The 20,477-nt window shown below is 38.7% G+C and overlaps 1 protein-coding gene across 3 annotated transcripts in view; it reads right to left on the reverse strand.

Annotated features, from left to right (window-relative positions):
• The window catches only part of TMC1 (transmembrane channel like 1), a 288,903-nt gene that overhangs the window by 237,240 nt on the left and 31,186 nt on the right, over positions 1 to 20,477 (reverse strand). For 2 of the 3 annotated variants that reach the window (XM_060409363.1, XM_060409364.1), the window contains exon 3: positions 17,627 to 17,773. The exons of the other annotated variant lie outside the window; for it this stretch is intronic. The gene's annotated coding sequence lies outside the window, so the exon portion shown is untranslated. The remainder of the gene's footprint in view (positions 1 to 17,626; positions 17,774 to 20,477) is intronic. 3 annotated transcript variants of the gene reach the window in all.

Below are 20,477 nucleotides of genomic sequence, written 5' to 3' on the forward strand. Positions count from 1 at the left end.
ATGACGAGCTCTGCATGTGTTAATCACAGATAGCCTTTGATAGGCTGAGTGTGGTTGGGGTTCCTTTCTGGGTGGAATATTGAGCAATAAAACTTGGGAAAAGATTCAATTATTCACACTGTTGGTAAAGTCAGATATTCATTTTACCATAACACAAGCCCCAGGCATCTGAGTCAGTAGAGGCAACTACCCTAAGCATTAGTATCTGTTTCACTTTTTGCCAATAAAGTTGTACCATGAAGGATAAAGAGCAGCAGAGACAGGAAGCAGTGACCAAGAAGTCAGTTGGGAAATTCCAGCTGCCCTCCTGCCCTACTTATAAGGAATGTGGATGACTCATGGTTAAGAAGCAAACAGATGTTGACTTGGCTAACAGAAACCTATGCAAAACTTAACCTCTCCATGCCCTTGCATCCTGTTCTAGGAAAAATGAAACAGACAGGTTATTATATTTGGACACCTGGATAGCATTGTTCAGTACGGGTAGGAAAGAATAGGCATGTGTGCCTTTTTTAAAATATGCTGTTTCTTGTGTCCTTGGAGCCCACTTTCTGGAACATATCCTTCCATAGCGGCCACGCTGTACAAAGAAATCTCCATAATCCAGGCTTCAGCTGTGCAGGCCTGCTACTTATAGAGACGTGGAATTTTAGGTAAACACACTAGTAAGTTCTTATGTGCCCACCCAAACATAGGGAGACCCAGGTTATAATCTTGGCTCTACACTAAGGAGGCATATAGCCTCAGTTTCCATGCCTGTGAAATCAAAAGGTTTGACTCTTAAGGATCCTCCCTCCTTTATTATTTTAAGATTCTAGGGCTTTAGAAGAATTGAAAATATATATCTATAATCCCTCCCTCTCTTATCCATCGTATAACAAGCACCTATACAACACAGAAAACGTTTCTGTTAACAGTTTTCTTTCAGTGTACAATAGGAAAGTATGGTTTGGATAATATTAAATCAAGGATAAGATACAACTTGGAGTTAGAAACAATTCCTTATTTACCTCACTGTAAGTATTTACACACTTGCTGCACTTATCAAATGAGATCACATCCTTGGGAAATTTTTCCTGTATTGTGCTCTACAGAGATGTGCTATAGAATGAATGCTTCTGTCTCTCTGGAATTCATACATTGAAATCTAATCCTTAATATGATGGTATTAGGATATGGGGTTCTTGAGAGGTGCTTTAGTCATGAGAGCAAACCCCTCATGAATGAAGCAGTGCCTGTATTAATAAAAGAGACCCCTGAGACCCACTGCCCCTTCTGACATGTAAGGTTTCAGCAAAGAGACGGATTTCTATGAACCAGAAATCGGGGTATCAACCAGACACCCAATCTACCAGCACATTGATCTTGGACTTCTCGGTCTCCAGAACTGTGAAAAGTAAATTTCTATTGTTTGTAAGCCACTCAGTCTATGGCATTTTATCACAGTGTATAGTATCAGTCAGTCAGTTCAGTTGCTCATTCATGTCCAACTCTTTGCGACCCCATGAATTGCAGCATGCCAGGCTTCCCTGTCCATCACCAAACTCCCGGAGTTTACCCAAACTCATGTCCATCAAGTCGGTGATGCCATCCAGCCATCTCATCCTCTGTCGTCCCCTTCTCTTCCTGCCCCCAATCCCTCCCAGCATCAGGGTCTTTTCCAATGAGTGTATAGTATAGATAGACTGAAAAGGCTAAGGGTAACCTATCCCTTCTCCAGTGGATCTTTCCGACCCAGGAATCAAACTGGTGTCTCCTGCATTGCAGGTAAATTCTTTATCAAATGAGCTACCAGGGAAGTCCCTAAATGTTATTATTAAAAATAAATATAAATAAATTTATTCAATAAACATTGATCAAGCACCTTCTGTACATCAGACATCATGATAAATGTGAAAAAGGCACAGATCCTGTTTTCCCAGGGCTCACAGGAAATCAAAAGAGCTCAAATAAAATAATGGTGATGTTTATCCTTTAAATTATTTTTTACCTTTATAAAAAGTTTCAAGCTGAATAAAGGAACAAATTGTTACAGGTTTTTTTTTCTCTAGTTTTAAGTGTCACGCATCTTTTTAATGTTTCTGTCCCAAACCTCAAGAAAAACACACCTGAGATTCTGCAAAATCTCAACTGATTTCAGCACTAGGTTATGAAATAAAAGATGCTACAGTCTACTAACTGTTGGGACCAAGTATAAAGCAAGTATTTAATGGGCTCCCCAGCAGTGGTAAGAGAAAAATGGATGATGATAACTTCACTGTAAAGGGTAACAGAAGAGTGACCTTGAGCTATGAAAAATGTGTTCTGTAGCCTTGTGGCTGCAAAGCCCACTATCCTCCCTTCCCACTTCACGATTCAATAACACTGCATGTCCCGGCTTCTAGGTCCTTTAACATAATATGCTGGTTCAGGCCTTTGTGCATTTTCTCACTCCCTGTCCTCAGCATGGACCAAGTAATGCCCCATCACTCTTCACTCTTCTTCCCTCCTCCTTTCCTTTCCCTCCTCCTCCTCCTCCTCCTTTGCATCCCCCACAGGCTGCTGCTCAGTTTTCAAGGGAAACCTCATTTCCCTCCCGAAGTCTTTCCTAATTTCCCCCCATACCCACAGTCTTTGTGAGGTGCCCTTTCACTGCACTCCTATCAGTCCTACAGCATCACAGCACTTATTTTGATGTATGAGAAACTTCTATATTTTGTCTGATACTTCCATTAGACCAATGGTTCTCAACTGGAGAAGATCTTGTCCCTCGGTGGAGGGGTAGGGTGGATAGCAGGGAGGGATTTCAGCAATTTCTAGAAACATTTTTGACTGTCAGGATTGGGGAGGGTGTGTTACTGGCATCTAGGATGCTACTAAACATCCCACAATGTGCAGGAGAGAGAACACCCACAACAAATTAGTTACCTGGATTCAAATGCCAGCACTGCTGAGGTCGAGAGCCTGCGCTGGACAGAGTTCCTTTGCTGTTTCACTGGCTTCAAGCACAGTGCCCAGCATTCAGGGCCCTAATGTCTACCACCCTTCTTACAGGCATAATACATATTTGAAATGCAAATTTCTACTTTGATTATAGCTTTTGGTTACTTGATGCTTTGGTTTAATAATTCCTTATTGTTTTCTTCCCCACCCTCATTTTCAGTCAGTTTTCTCTGGCCCTATGTTCTTTGTTCTGATTTTGTATCCTAGGCTATTTGCTCTCTCCTCCAATCCCTCATTGGTATGTCTACAATCATTTCCCAGAGTTCTTACAGAATGTTAATCGTTTTTTGTGCATCCTAAAACTTTTAACCTCTCATCTAAGAATAAATACTAAACATTTATAATGTTTATGAATATATTATGCAAAATACTAAGTTCAAAATAGTTGACATATTTCATGCTATATGTTACAGATAAATAAGCTTAATTTCACACAGATGAAATAAACATTGAAGTGCATGTATTTTTTTGTACATCGCCTTTTTCTACCTGCTGCCTATAAACATCAGACATTACAAGCTTATAGGTTATAATGTCTGATGTGATTACTGGACACATTTATGTTCATTGGTGTAGCCACTCATGCCTACTGAATATTTGGGAAATGTACTCAAATACAACAACAACTCAAATACATATAATAATACCTCTGAAAAAAAGCAGAGCAGTGCCCTCTTCCATATCCAAGGACAAGAATTCATTTCTTTAAGCTTCCTTCACAGAAAAATGTAGTAATAGAGTTGGAAATTGAGATATTATTAAAGAAATGTATCTGTCAGGAACATGAGCTAGTGGATAACTCTAAGAAAGCCCTCACAGACATTTTTTTAACCATTCCTAAAATAAAGACAGTACATTAAGTGAATGCCATTTGACATCTTAATAAGACTGAATACAATATAATTAATTTTATTTTTCATCCCTCACTTACTAAATTTTCAGAAGACCACTTTCTCTAAATTTCAATATGAAAATTATAAACTATAATTTATAATTTATAAGCTATAAATTATAAGATCATTAGCTTTATTGCAAGGGGCTTCCCTGGTGGCTCAGAGGGTAAAGCGCCTGCCTGCAACGCAGGAGACCTGGGTTCGAGCCCTGGGTCGGGAAGTTCCCCTGGAGAAGGAAATGGCAACCCACTCCAGTATCCTTGCCTGAAGAATCCCATGGATGGAAGAACCTGGTGGGCTACAGTCCATGGGGTCGCAAAGAGTCGGACATGACTGAGCCAGCTCACTTCACTTAGCTTTATTGCAAAGAGCATGCACGTTGAGAACTGGCATTGTTTAAAAGTGTCTGATCCTTTTTGATTTTTATAATTTAGAGTTCTAACTCCTATCATCTCAGTTTATACTATAATTTCAGGGACACAGAGATTTAAAAGTAGATGCTCAAAAGGCTCTCCATACACTAGCCTATTTTGCACAAATGAGGAGCAATTTTTTTCAAACCTTTTTTCTAATATACATGTTAATACATTATGGTCTCTTTCCAGAAAGTATTCTGGTTAAAGGATCTTCTGAAACATGTCTGAGTTCTCACCATTTTAACAAAGAAAAGAATGTGGTATGAAAGAAGAGGTTGCTGCCTCAGCTTTCTTTACCTTTTCCCAAGTTTTGCTGGAAAAACCTCTTGCATTCATATCTACATAGCAGTGGCTAACATCTATCTAATAACAATGTGCTGGGTGTTGTATGCATTATTTCACTCAACGCTTACAACCACCTTAGGAGACATATATTAGTAGTATGTTCATTTTATGAAAGAGGAAATAGAGATTTCTAGATGTCCAATATGTCATCCAAGGTCACACAACTAGTGCATGATAAGGGGAGAATTTAAACCCAAGTTTGATGCCAGAGCCAGACCCCTTAGCCACAAAGCTGTGTGTGTGTGTATGTGTGTGTGTGTGCGCTAAGTCACTTCGGATGCTGAACCACCATTTAACTCTTCTCATGTTCCTTTTCCTAATCCTCAGTTACTTCTGGTTCCTAAGTGTTCTCAATAAAGTGATTCGCAATTTGTTGATAAAGAATTGGAATTAAATATACAAGAATGTAGGCTTCCCAAGTGGCACAGTGGAAAAGAATCTGCCTGCCAATGCAGGAAACACAAGAGATACAGGTTCAATCTCTGGGTCAGGAAGATTCCCTGAAGGAGAAAGTGGCAACCCACTCCAGGATTCTTGCCTGGAAAATTCATGGACAGAGGCACCTGGCAAGCTACAATCTGTGGGGCTGCAAGGAGTTGGACATGACTGAGGGTACACACACACACACACACACACACACACACACAAATGTGTTAAAAGATGGTGCAAGGGAAAAGAGAAAGGAAGAGGATGAGAAAAAAAAATGAGCTCTGCTCCCAGATAACGGACTCACACATTAGGCGAATGAAACCTATACACACAGAATGAGAAAACCAATGCTGACTTCTGTGTTCTTTGCGTAAGTCTCAGTGCCTTCCACAAAGTAGGAGCTAGATAAATGTTAAACCAAATGCAGAACCAAATGAGTTTTAGAAGTATTAGAGACCTGAGCAGTATTGGGTGTGAAAAGAGTCTGTTGAGAAAACATGTATATCTTGATAATAATAGTACAAAATAGTACTATTTCACAATAATGCAAAGTATATATTGCTTTCCCATTATCAGAAAGGTCCATCTTATTAAAATTGTGAATATTAAATAAAAATATCTAGCACCCACTCCAGTGTTCTTGCCTGGAGAATCCCAGGGACGGGGGAGCCTGGTGGGCTGCCATCTATGGGGTCGCACAGAGTCGGACACAACTAAAGTGACTTAGCAGCAGTAGCAGCAGCAGCCTAAGAATGAGATTTATTACAATGAACACTACTATGATTCAATTAAATGTTTATTGAATGCCCATGCAAGCAGTGCACAACAGCTATTTTGAAGCCTTAATTTGTTCACAATACTGGCAAAAATTGCTACATCACTATTTTATAAGCTTACTTTTCTCTAAATCAGAAGCATTCTGAATTAGAATAGGAATTTATGATTCTAGGCCAATTTTTATCAAGTACCCATTTATTTCTGCTATAATATTTTAAATATAAAGCAAGCTATATCTTCTTCAAAAACATATCCTTTAACATTGCTTCCTGAATTAAGTAGGTTTAAAAATATGCTAAAACTAAAATGGGCTCTGGATTCCCACATGTCACAGTAAAACTCATTAAGATCTAGAATCTTTCTCCTCTAATGGAAAGCTCTAAAACCCTCTCCTTTCAAACAGTTTTCACCATATTTGGAAAACCAACAGACTACATTTACTACTATAAATACTGAAACACTTGATGCTACCAAGAAGTCACATTTCCAGTTTCAAAACTGATCTTAGAAATAACCTATGCACAATTTCTTAATTTCGAAGTATCTTTATCTTGGCAAAAATTCTTATAACAATATAACAAAACAATAGACTCATGAAATAAAGTCTATATTATGACAATTAATATATATAATTAAAAGGGCTATGATGACCACAAATTTTAGAAAAGATGATCAAGTATTGTGCAAATGAGCATATGAAAAAGGGCTTCACAAAGAAGCGGGGCCCAGGTAGAAAAAGGTGCCTGATAGGGCTAGCTATTTTTTACTTCTTAATTCACAAATCTTAATATGTCACTCTTCACTTAATATCTCAACAGTTTCCCATTGCTTGCAATATGAAATCCATTACCATACCTTACCGTAGCTCTCAATGACTTGATTAAAGCTCACTTCTCCATCTTTATCTTCAACACTCTCCAAAATTCTCCCTAAATTCCTGTCATACTAGCTTTCTTGTGACTCTGAATAATACCCCATGGGAAAAACTACAAGACTTCCTTCCAAAGAGCAAAAATCTGTTCTATGCATTCTTGCTTTCATGCACAGTTTCCTCTAGCTGAAATGGCTTGCTTACCTGACTCATCTTTCAAAGTGCTCTTACCACTGCCTTTTGTCACCCCAAAATTGTTTCCAGACAGTCATGCTCACAGAGAATGGCATGGGGAATAATGTGCCCTGCTTGTGATTCCCTTTCTGGGGACTCTTAGAAATACTGGGCCACAGTGGGTGGACGTGAAAAGCAGCAGGGTCTGGGGCTCGGGATTTGCAAAGATAGTCAGATGACATTTTTTTTTTTTTCTTTCTCCTGGACTGACACACAGGATGGTTTTATTAGGACTGATTCCTAATATGAGTTGCACATGCCACACTCTAACACCTCTTTCACTCTCATGGACACTCTGTACCTGAGCCTGACTTGTTCGGCTGAATGTTTTCCTCATGGTGAATTCTGTGCTAAAACTCCACCTCTCTTCATAAAATTGATAAACTAGTGTCTCCACCTTTAACACAAGCACATTCCAACCTCAAATCTACCAGAAAAACCTGTAAGCATCTGAATTTTGAGCCACACTTAAGTTATTTTTTTCTTTCAGAAAGTTTTTCAACTCTCTTTTGGAGTCAGTAATTACAAACATATACTCCTAGGGGAAAGGAATATCATCCAACCCCATGTCACCAAAATGTCCAAAATCAGCCTGAATCCAGGATGATTCCCTTCAAGACAGCCATTATCACTATTAGAAATATTTTCATCACTGGCATTTACAACTTTGGGGAAACACAGGATCACTCAGTTCAAAATGCTAGAGTGAGTACTGCTGAAAATGATACTCTTAAATATAGCTAGAATTTAAATTAGACATTCATTGAAAAAGTAAATGATAGGAAAGTCATGAAGTTAAATACATTTGGTTTTCCTTATCTAGTGACATTCAGTTCTCTTTCTCTATTGGTAAATCTTATTAACATAATACAGGTATTATACGAATCTCCCTTTTCCTGATGAATGGCTTTGGTTTGAGCAATTTCCTTCTGCAGCTGTGCCACGTGTAAATATTGACTGTGATGCAACATGCTCCATAAACTAAGGTTTTAAATTCAAGAGTTAATTTCCTTGTTGGTACATAATGAGATTTCATTCAAGATGAAAACAGATTTGTTTTTTTTTAATTTTATAATTCAATAGGTCAGAAATACTAGAGTATGTGCAATTATCAAACCAGGCAAGGGTTATGTCCCACTCTGCTTCGACTTCTCTAATTTTGTAATGTAACAGTGGCTCTTCTTTGAACAAAGGACAGACAAAGGTCAGATATTTCAGATGACTGAAAGTGGGAAAGCACTAAATCAATTTCCTAGCCAATGTATCTAAAATATTGTTCATTAAACAGTTTGGGTATCTACAGTTATTGAACTTACTAAATCACTTATTTTGTATGGTTATACTTTGACATTAAAGGTCAAATCGAAATGACACACAAGAGCAGCAGAAGGCTAGTTGCCCTAAGTATATATTATCTATATGCTTTCAGATACTATGACTGTGTGAGGTAGAGCTGAAGTTTTTTGTTTGTCTGCTTGATCTCTTTGAGCTGAAAGAAGTCACTTAAATGACTCTCGCGAGGTAAAAAACAATATAGACCAAGTATGCACCCATTGTCCTGGTAGAAGAATATAAGGCCAGTAGCTAAATAAATCTGCCCACATCCTGATAAACAGAAATTTTCCTTGGGATGAAGGTGGCCCAATATGCATAAAGATTTCAGTCCCTGAAATCTAACCAATATGAAAAACTCTAATCATGAAAAATAAGGTGAAAAACTGGGGGTTCCTGGGTGGACTAGTGATGTAGAGCCAACACTAGTGCCTACATGCTTATGAGGGAGGGCTGGTTTGAGAAGTATGACAAATGCTAAAAATTCCTCCAACCTAGACACCTAAGCACAGCAGTTGTACTTTAGAGAATAGTCATTGAGCATGAAAGTGTGAATTAAAATGTTGCTCACTTGGGACCCAACATGTAACCTGGTCAAAGACCTGGATTCCCTAGACCATCCCTGCAGCAGTGTAGCAATCTTCATCCTTAATATTAAGTTGCAGCAAGAAGAAAGAGCAGTAGGATCAGAATTCACACCATCACAGCCATCACTGACCCCATCTTTGAGTCAGGATTATTAGACTATTTGAGAGAAGAGGGTCACAAGAAGAAGTATTCAAATTTTTACTAGTAAGTCTTAGGGCAGTTATGCATGGGAAAGTTTAAGTATTTCATACATCAAACCAGTCAATTCTAAAGGAAATAAATCCTGAATATTCATTGGGGGGACTGATACTGAGGCTGAAGCTCGGATACTCTGACCACCACATGCGAAAAACAAATTTATTAGAAGAGACCATGATGTTGAGAAAGATTGAAGGCAGGAGGAGAAGGGGATGACAGAAGATGAGATGGTTGGATAGCATCACCGACTCAATGGACATGAGTTTGAGCAAGCTCCAGGAGATGGTGAAGGATAGAGAAGACTGGCGTGCTGCAGTCCATGGAGTCGTAAAGAGTCAGACATAACTGAACAACTGAACAACAACATAAGGTCAAGTACTCCAGATGACTGTGGTTTGTAAAAGAGCCCCATTTACATTATAATTCAGAATATAAACATTTCCTCCAATAGCTTTTAATTAAACTTTGGTAATGTTTGCCTTTTCCTTGCCATGTAAATAAAATCCAGCCACTAACCAATCAAGTTGGAAACTCAGGAGTTGGGATAGGACCAAAAAAAAAAAAAAAAAACCTTGGTTTTTAGCTTCACCTCTGTAAAGGCCAGAAAGTAGTAGAGTGGTGACGCTGGTTAAGGTTGAAATGTTTTAAGAGTGGGAATCACCAAAAATACAGCCTCAGCCCATATCAGAATACACACACACACACACACACACACACACACACACACCCTCAGACACACACATTTCTCAAAAACATCAGTCATTAAAGCCTAGAGGTTTTCTTTTTATACACTAAGTTTAAGAATTGACTCCACAGAAAATGACAAGTCTTAAATTCTAACTAGTGTCTAGGGCCTCTATTTTATGACTCAGACTTTCACTTCTTGTTAGGAGATGGAAAGAGAGCTGTACATCTTGGTTTATTTCATTTTTCTCCAAACCTACTTATCAGCTAAGGTTACTGTGAAGGCTGAAGTTATGGGATGGTTGAATTCTTTCTACTTTGATCAGTGAAAGATATGCTGTGATTTGTCTGTTTTATATCAATTTTCTTTCCAGGAGGCCGTCACTGAAGCATATTTTATTTTTTTAGAGGTAATATTTTTAGCCTGTATCACTCTGTTTTTACTTGCCTTGGGGATAATTTGAGGAAATCTATTGCAAACATGTCATGAACTACAGGATAGAAAAATGTAGTGAATTCCTTCAAAGTCCTTTAGTTCAATGCATTTTATTGGGTATTGTAAATTTCACATATTCAGTTTGGACTCTCTCCTCTAGCTCCTCGGTTCCATCTCACTCCCACACCCCTCTGAAAGATAAAAATATATGAATGCTATTCTTGTCTACTCAGACTTATAGAGACTAATAGCAGCAGTTTTGAAAATCTTTCAGTACAATTCATTTAACCTGTGGCATCATTTAACCATAGTGACTCATATTTGTGTAGGACTTTCAGTTCAGTTGCTCAGTTGTGTCTGACTCTTTGCAACCCCATGGACTGCTGCACATCAGGCTTCCCTGCCCATCACCAACTCCTGAAGCTTGCACAAACTCATGTCCCTCAAGTCAGTGATGCCATCCAACCATCTCATCCTCTGTCATCCCCTTCTCCTCCTGCCTTCAACCTTTCCCAGCACCTTAGGTCTTACAATATATTTGCCTTTGAGCTTTACACAATCCAGTGAGATAGACAGAACAAAAATTGTGCCACAGTGGAGATAACTGAGTCTTCTCAAAGGCCAAGTGATGACTAAAGTCGGCTAGCTAGGGAACTTCCTAGGCCTGACTCCTAGCTCTGCATTGTCTTTACTATACTATTTTTCTCTTTCCAATTCTGATGTGACTTCCCATCTACCATGTTTGCAGCATATTCAGCATTTCTGTTTTTCCCTTAGAAAGTAAAGTGAAAGTGAAGTCGCTCAGTCGTGTCCGACTCTTTGCGACCCCATGGACTGTAGCTTACCAGGCTTCTCCCTCCATGGGATTCTCCAGGCAAGAGTACTGGAGTGGGTTGCCATTTCCTTCTCCAGGGGATCTTCCTGACCCAGGGATTGAACTGGGTTCTCCTGCATTCCAGGCAAATGCTTTAACCTCTGAGCCATAGAAAGTAAATCAGATAGTAATAAGCCAAATAGAGGAGGGACTTTAGAGAATTCTCCAGGTAGGTTGCTCTGGATACAAGTACCTGCTCTAAATCTCTATGAAGATTGCACACAGCCTTTATAGGTAATACCATATATATCTTGCAGCTAAAACTCAAATATCATTTAATATTTAGAACAGGAAAAATTAGTAGTCCAAGAAATATTTCTTAGACTCTATCATGAACGTCCATCAATATCAAAAGTGCTTACCTTTTTCTATGGCATTAGCACCCAAGAGTAATTGAAAATATGCTTGTAATTCCACAAATATATTTAGATTTCACATTTTTGCATTTCATGAGCTCCTTATGGCCTGAGTTCTGGTCTTATTTGTCTTCATATTATTGCAGATAAGCACAATGCCTTGAGCATAATAAGCATTTGTTAAGTATTTGGTATTGTTGTTAAGCATTTGACAGATACCTGTAAGCCGCCATAGGTTCTGATTTAGGATGACTAGATTATATCTCTTATCAAAATCCTAGGCAAAACTTCATTATCGTTCTTGATAGATACATAGACAGAGGTTGTTCTTTAGTAGTTTCATTGAGAAAAGTTATGTTTGCAACCCTCTTTCCAACCCTAGCACTTGTTGATTAAACTGACTTGGTAATAAGGACTTCCCTGGTGGCCCAGTGGCTAAGACTCCATACTTTGAATGAAGAGAGACGATCCCTAGTCAGGGAACTAGATCCCCCATGCTGCAACTACAAGTTTGCATGATGCAACAAAGAGTTCGAATGCCACAGTTAAAGATTCCCCATGCAGCAACTAAAAAGGGCCCACATCCTGCTACTAAACGTAGCAGCAACTAAGGCCTGGTGCAGCCAAATAAAGAAATAAATACTGTTTGAAAAAAAAAAAAAAAGCTCAGTAATGAACAGTTGTGTGTCTGCGTGTGTGAGAGAGAGAAGGGGTGAAAAAGAATAATAATAAACAATAAGCTTGGACTTTATTTTTTTATACATAATTTTAAATCTATTTTTAACTGGAGAATAATGGCTTTACAACGTACTGTTGGTTTCTGCCATATAACAACTTGAGACAGTAAGCCTCCCTATAATTCTATTTGATGATAATAGCTAACACAGCCAAAGTAATTTACACGAGAAAATGCAAGTTATCTTTTATAGCATTTTGTATATTTCATCAAGTTGTTCATTATATAATAACAAACACACTGCTTGGATGGCCACAACTTTTTGTTGTTGTTGCAAGGTGGGATGGTGATTTTATTTTCAAATGTTAGTTAGGTTACCTTTAAATCTGCATTTTTATGTAATAAAAATCCCATGTTATCAACCCCATTAAGGTAAAATGAAAAAAGAAAATTTATGCAATGAACCCACTGTAACATGAAAACACTTAGGTATTATTTTTCTAGATCACAAAATATTTCACTAATACAAAATTCACTTGCAGAATGAGTTCTAGGACTGCCTCTCTTATTTGTTTTTTAAATTTTACTTTATTTTAGTTTACAATATTGTATTGGTTTTGCTATACATTGACATGAATCCGCCACTGGTGTACATGAGTTCCCAATCCTGAACCCCGCCTCCCACCTCACTCCCCAAGCCTGGACTTTATAAGCATGTGGCCCTTTGTGCACTAACCCTAGCGTGGCTTCCCATTCCTTCATATTACTCTAAACAGCACTTCTCAGCCAAACATGTTTTAAGATTAAAAAAAAAAAAAAAAACACTTTAATGGGCTTCCTTTGTGGCTCATACAGTAAAGATCTGCCTGTAATGCGTGAGATCTGAATTCTATCCCCGGGTTAGGAAGATTCCCCTGGATGAGGGCATGGCAACCTACTCCAGTATTCTTGCCTGGAGGATTCCATGGATAGAGGAACCTGGCGGGCTACAATTCATGGGGTCTCAAAGAGTTGGACACGACTGAGCAACCAACAACAGCACAGCCACAGCACATACGCTTTAATATATATTTATATATAGTTTAAATATTATGCTATATTTTTACAGTTATCAGTTTAGTCAGTTCAGTCACTCAGTTGTGTCCGACTGTTTGTAAACCCATGGGCTGCAGCCCACCAGGCTTCCCTGTCCGTCACCAACTCCCAGAGCTTGCTCAAACTCATGTCCATGGAGTCGGTGATACCATCCAAACATATCATCCTGTCACCCCCTTTTCCTTCTGCCTTCTATCTTTCCCAGCATCAGGGTCTTTTGAAATGAGTCAGTTCTTTGCATCAGGTGACCAAAGTATTGGAGTTTCAGCTTCAGCATCAGTCCTTCCAATGAATATTCAGGACTGATTTCCTTTAGCATGGACTGGTTGGATCTCCTTGCTGTCCAAGGGACTCTCAAGAGTCTTCTCCAACACCACAGTTCAAAAACATCAATTCTTTGGCTCTCAGCTATCTTTTTAGTCCAACTCTCACATCCATACGTGACTATTGGAAAAACCAAAGCTTTGACTAGATGGACCTTTGTTGGCAAAGTAGTTTTCTGCTTTTTCATATGCTGTCTAGGTTGGTCATAACTTTTCTTCCAAGGAGCAAGCGTCCTTTAATTTCATGGCTGCAATCACCATCTGCAGTGATTTTGGAGCCTCAAAAATAAAGTCTGTCACTGTTTCCTTTGTTTCCCCATCTATTTGCCATAAAGTGATGGGACCAGATGCCAAGACCTTAGTTTTCTGAATGCTGAGCTTTAAGCCAACTTTTTCACTCTCCTCTTTCACTTTCAACAAGAGGTTCTTTAGCTGTTTTTCACTTTCTGCCATAAGGGTGGTGTCATCTGCATATTTTAGGTTATTGATATTTCTCCCTGCAATCTTGATTTCAGCTTGTGCTTCATCCTGCCCATCGTTTCTCATGATGTATTCTGCATACAACTCTGTACTTTACAGTATATATACATGTATATAGGCTTCCCTGGTGGCTCAGCAGTAAAGCTTCTGTCTGCAATACAGGAGATACAGCAACTGGGTCGGTAAGATCCCATGGAAGGAGAATGGCAACCTACCCTACTGTTCATGACAGGAAAATCTCAAGGACAGAGGAGCCTGGCAGGCTACAGTCCATGGGGTCACAAAGAGTCAGACAATACGGAGCATACACGCATGCATGCATGTATATATTCATATGTATATATGCATTCATATGTTTATGAATGTATATATTTTTCCTTTTCCAAAAGAAATATAAAAAGGGCCTATTTAGTGAATCTACTTATTATTGCATCCTTTCATCTTAAGATATCTTAAAATCAATAACCATGTATAGATATAAGCACAATTTATATAAATCCTGAAAGATTAAATATTATCCCTAAGGAAACATTTTATCAATTAGGATATTTCAATGTGTGATGACAGATGTTAACTAGATTTATTGTGGAAATAATTTCACAATATATATAAATATTGTGTCCACCTGAAACTAATATAATGTTGTACATCAATTATAATTCAGTAAAAGGAATAGAATTTTTCAATCAAAAGTATCAGAAATCAACCCAAGCTCAGCAAAAAGAAGTTGTCTTGTGAGATAGAGCACAAATCTATAGGAAGGCTGGAGGAAAACTCAGAACCAGGTCAGGGTGGGAACTACAACCACTGTAATTGCTTGACCTTCTTTTCAGGCTACTACTGCTGCTGAAATTAATAAACGCATGCCAAAAATTACTATTATTTGGTACTCAAGTTACTTCATTCAGTGTTCAGGGTCCTGAAAAAGAGAATTCACTTGGCTTAGTTACAGCCATATGTTCACACTTGACTCTAGGATTGGGAAAATTATGCAGCATCAACCACATGACTTGAGGTGGAGTCCTAATGAGAGTAAGGACATCTCTTGGAACTGTGTTGAATGCTCCTGAGTGACCACAACCATCTTGCGTAACTTCCATGTTCCATCTCCTTTTGCTGCCCCTATACTATCCTTTCCATGCAGGGATCTTCTAAAACATCCCCAATTAACATAATGAAAAGCCTCTTGATGAAAGTGAAAGAGGAGAGTGAAAAAGTTGGCTTAAAGCTCAACATTCAGAAAACTAAGATCATGGCATCTGGTCCCATCACTTCATGGGAAATAGATGGGGAAACAGTGGAAACAGTGTCAGACTTTATTTTGGGAGGCTCCAATATCACTGCAGATGGTGACTGCAGCCATGAAATTGAAAGACACTTACTCCTTGGAAGGAAAGTTATGATCAACCTAGACAGCATATTCAAAAGCAGAGATATTACTTTGCCAACAAAGGTCCGTCTAGTCAAGCCTATGGTTTTTCCTGTGGTCATGTATGGATGTGACAGTTGAACTGTGAAGAAAGCTGAGCATCGAAGAATGGATGCTTTTGAACTGTGGTGTTGGAGAAGACTCTTCAGAGTCCCTTGGACTGCAAGGAGATCCAACCAGTCCATTCTGAAGGAGATCAGTCCTGGGTGTTTTTTGGAAGGAATGATGCTAAAGCTGAAACTCCAATACTTTGGCCACCTCATGTGAAGAGTTGACTCATTGGAAAAGACTCTGATGCTGGGAGGGATTGGGGGCAGGAGGAGAAGGGGACGTCGGAGGATGAGATGGCTGGATGACATCACTGACTTGATGGACGTGAGTTTGAGTGAACTCTGGGAGTTTGTGATGGACAGGGAGACCTGGTGTGCCGCAATTCATGGGGTCGCAAATAGTCGGACACAACTGAGCGACTGAACTGAACTGAACTGACCTGAACTCCTTTGATGAATACATACTCACCACTTCTCCAAATTAAGATAATTTAAATTCTCATTACCTCCTGTACATGTTTCCAAGTGGAGGGTCTCTTGCTAGGCCTCCATTTCTCCTCTAGTTTCAACATGATTCTATTTCAATGCAGTAAATTAGGGATTAAACAAGTATATTTAATCACTACCTCTTATGGGTTGAATTATGTCTTCCCACAATTTACACATTGAAGTCTCAAGCCCCAGTATTTTAGAAGTGGTCTTATTTGGAGACAAAGTTTTTATAGAGATAATCAAATTAAAATGAGTTCATTAGCAAAGTAGGGGCTGTTGCTGCTGCTGTTAAGTCGCGTCAGTCGTGTCTGACTCTGTGCAACCCCATAGATGGCAGCCCACCAGGCTCCTCTGTCCCTGGGATTCTCCAGGCAAGAACACTGGAGTGGGTTGCCATTTCCTTCTCCAATGCATGAAAGTGAAAATTGAAAGTGAAGTCGCACAGTCGTGTCTGACTCTTAGCGACCCCATGGACTGTAGCTTACCAGGCTCCTCCGTCCATGGGATTTCCCAGGCAAGAGTACTGGAGTGGAGTCCATTGCCTTCTTCAAGTGGAGTAGGGGAGGGAAGGTTAATTCAATATGACTTGCATCCTTATATAAAGGATGGACTCAGAGACATGGAGTCCAAATTTATTTTATGGAACTGAGTTATGAAATTAGGGAAATTTGCTAAGTTAAAAATCTGATGGAGAAGGCCTGAAGGCTGGAGACTCAGGAAAAGAGTTACAGTTGAATCTAAAGACAGTCTGCTGACAAACCAGGAAGGGCTCATGTTACAGATAAAATCCAGAGGCATTCTACTGCCAGAAATCTCTCTAGCTTTAAGGGACATCAGCCTTTTATTCTAGGTCTTCAACTGATTAGATGAGGTCCATCCACATTATGGAGAGCAAAACACTTTATTCAAAGACTTAAATGTAAATCTCACCCAAAAACACCCTCAAAGAAAGATTCAGAATAACTTTGGCCAAATATCTGGTTACTGTGTGATGTAACCAGGTCAAAACATAACAGTAACCATCACACATGGTCATTCTGCTGCGTATACATCCTAGCACCTCTTTGAGTATCCAAACTTCTTTTTATCAGACCAGTCAGATTGGACTGAGACTTACTATAGCAGCCTCATTTTAACTTAATTACTTCTTTAGACGTCTTATCCCCAAATACAGTCACTTTCTGAGGTATTGGGGGTTAGGGGCTCAACATACAAATTTTGGAGGGGAGGGAGGGACACCACTCAGCCCACTATAGTTACTGCTATGCTTTACTGGTACTACAATCCCACTATAGCTACCATTGCACTCCTCCTCCTCCTTGCTCTCTTCGTATTACCAACACTTCCAGAAAGTCTCTTCTAGTTTCAGTTTTCCATATTTCTATAAAATGGATTGTACACAGAAGATACCACGAAGCTGAAGGTTTCTACCAAGACTGCATACAAGTTCAGCCAGAGTTCACGGAACACAGTTTAGATAGTGATTAAAGAATATTTCAAGACATAGGAATTTTGGTCAAGGAAATGACAAACTATAAAGAAGTTAGGCCAGGAAGACTGGCAAAACCAATATGCCCTCTCAGGAGGAGTTTTAATTTGTTAGTGGTTACCAACAGGAAAGTTATCCAGCTCAGGGAGCCCAAACATTCTGGCACTAAAGACTCACCAGAAGTTATTAGTTGGATAACACAGTCTTCATCACTTGAATGGCTGGTCTGGTTTCCTCAATAGTAAGAGTCTGAGGAATGTTTATCCTTCCTTCCTCTCTCAAGCATTAAGTATACAATTGTGTTTACCAACTGTATGGTAATCCCTAGAAAATAATTGAGAAATATTGCCAGTTAAGGACTAAGCAGTGAATCCACAGGGAAAACACTCCAAATACAGAGATTCATTCATACCATACAGATATTTTAACAGACCAGGAAATAATGAGCTTTCTCCATTTTATCATTTATTCCATATAAATGAAATTGTATGAACAAAGACGATGAGACTCCCAAAGGATGAACACTGTTCTATTCTTAAGTTTGTGTCTCCCATGGTATTTCATTCAGTATCTATTACATCATCTGTGTTCAAGAAACATTTGCTGAATTTTGTAGAGAGAAGACTCTCCAAATTCTGATGATACTAGCTCTATTGCTGTTCTTTCTCTCATTCAAAAAGATGTGCCATGTGCAGCTACCCTGCTACTTGCTGAACAAATAAAGTCACATCATGGATTTACCCTTAAGTTTGAGAGCCTATAGCATAGTAAATAGTTCAAGTCAGTCCATCAGTCATTTACTCAGCCTGTGTTATGTGTAAGATGCGACAGAGCTTAACACCCATTAAGGTAGATTGTGTGTACATGAATATCACAACTCAAGGCAATTTGCTCTATTAATAGAGATATAAATAATGTTCTCGGCATGGGGAACATGGGTAGGACAGGGCAGGAAACCAGAACCAGTGCCAGATTGTGGAGCGGTTTGAAGCTTGAGCAGTACTTTAACACTGATAAATTCTTCTGTTGCTACTATTAAAGGTTGAAAAAATATGAAGACACAAAGCCTAGATAGCTGTATGCTCTAATAGGCACAGAAGGAGTAGTTCGATAGTGACACCACTTCAGAGAATAACACCAGTTTAGCAATGAAAAGCCCAAGCTCATCCTCTCCAAAACATTTGGTTATGAATCAAATATACCAATGTCTCTGTATTTTAATCCATATTACTGAAGCAAGCCAGATTTAAAATTCTTTAATGCCATATGCAATAAGTAAAAATCATTGAAGAGGAAATAGTTACATAATCCCCCCAAGGTCACCATTTGGTAATTTACAAGACCAATTCACCAGTCCCTATTCCCCTCCGTCTCTCAGACTGGCGTAAAAGGAGGAAACAAATTAAAGAGGTGAAATGACTCACAGATAAAGAGTTGTGAGAGAGAGAGAGAGAGGAGGGAAGATAGAGAATAAAAATCATATAGACTAGACTGGGGAGAGCATTTAGGTTGGTGGTGTGGGGGGCGGGGGTGGGAACATGGATGGAAATGGGGGAGGGGTAGTTAGTTGTGAATAAGAAAATGCAAAAAGAATTGAGAAGAAGGGAAACAAAGGATATGATGATTCTGATTTGGATTCCTGTAATGTCTTTGAGAGATATTAGTAAAGAACAGATTTCTTTTTTAATTTGAGAGAAGAGACAAGATTGCTTAGTGAACAGTTTCTCTGAAACTCCATCCTCTTCAGAGACTGAAACCTTGGGGTCCCCAATTTATTAGGATTGCAATAGAACTTAAAATATTTTGAGGTGAAATGCATTACATGTATACCAGACATTTCTAAACTAGCAATTAAATTCTGATTTAACCTAGAAAACTATACTCTTAACCTACTGATACCATTTCAAAACAATGCATATGAAAATAAAACATTTTAGGGATTCTAAATAGGACATGGGTTTTTGCTGTTGGTGTCTAACTATCTATTATTTTTCCCAGAAGCAAGCCACTTGAAATATCTAGGTCAGAAATGAAAACATCTCTGCACCAATTGAATCGTAAATGTAAACAGTTAATGAAAGCTTCATTTCTTTACAATCTATGGACTACATTAGGCAGTTAATGTTGATCTTTTAAAGTGCCATGTCTTTTATTTATGATAAAAACATATGTATATGCAAGCGTATATTCATGCCATGAAAGTGCTGTACACTGATATATTTATCAAATTAATTTAAGCATGTAATAACCACAATGCCACAAAAAAGCCAGGCTTACAATTTATTTATTGCTAATATATGACATCAAAAGTTCCAAAGCTCAAAGCTGTAACCTAAATAATTAAAAGACAAAGAAACAATTTATCACTCAGTGCTCCAGAATATCTAAACATTCCACAAAGCAGGCTAAACAATTAAACATGGATAATAATACTTAAATGCACTGTATATTTGCATTCAAACCAAAGATAACTCTAAAGCAAGCAACTGCGTGAATGGGAGAATCATACAGTCTGAAGCAGACAAATACACGTCCAAAGACCCTGACATCTGCAAGATGAGTGTGGAAATAGGAATCTAAAGCAGAGGGAGAATGACTCAGAGAAATGTCTGTTATAAACTGCTTAACATCATAGCTTAGAACAAGCCATCGTTTAACGGCCATAAACATGACAACCAGCTAGCAATTACTCAGAAAGTGTGTACCTTTCAAATTTGCATGAACAATAATAACATATGGATATGTATGTGAAATAGATGTTAAGACTGTGGTGAGAAGCCCCTTACAGTCCTGCTTAAAGGAGGGATTTCATTCTTGAATTGAGTAAAAGCTAACTGTAGTTCTAAACCCATGTTTTCCTATTCTCTGAAAGTTATAAAACGAGGCACAGTTCTTCTTTTGATAAAGACCCAAGGAGAGAAATGAGGCTGAGCAGCAGTCTTTACCTCTGTGCCCAGTCTCGAGTCTGTTTCAGTTCCAAGCCATGTCCCAAGGAAAGACAAGGTAGGGCTGGAATGAGGAAAAAGAA

The sequence above is a fragment of the Ovis aries genome, chromosome 2 (assembly GCF_016772045.2).
Source record: "Ovis aries strain OAR_USU_Benz2616 breed Rambouillet chromosome 2, ARS-UI_Ramb_v3.0, whole genome shotgun sequence".
Lineage (NCBI taxonomy): Eukaryota > Metazoa > Chordata > Mammalia > Artiodactyla > Bovidae > Ovis > Ovis aries.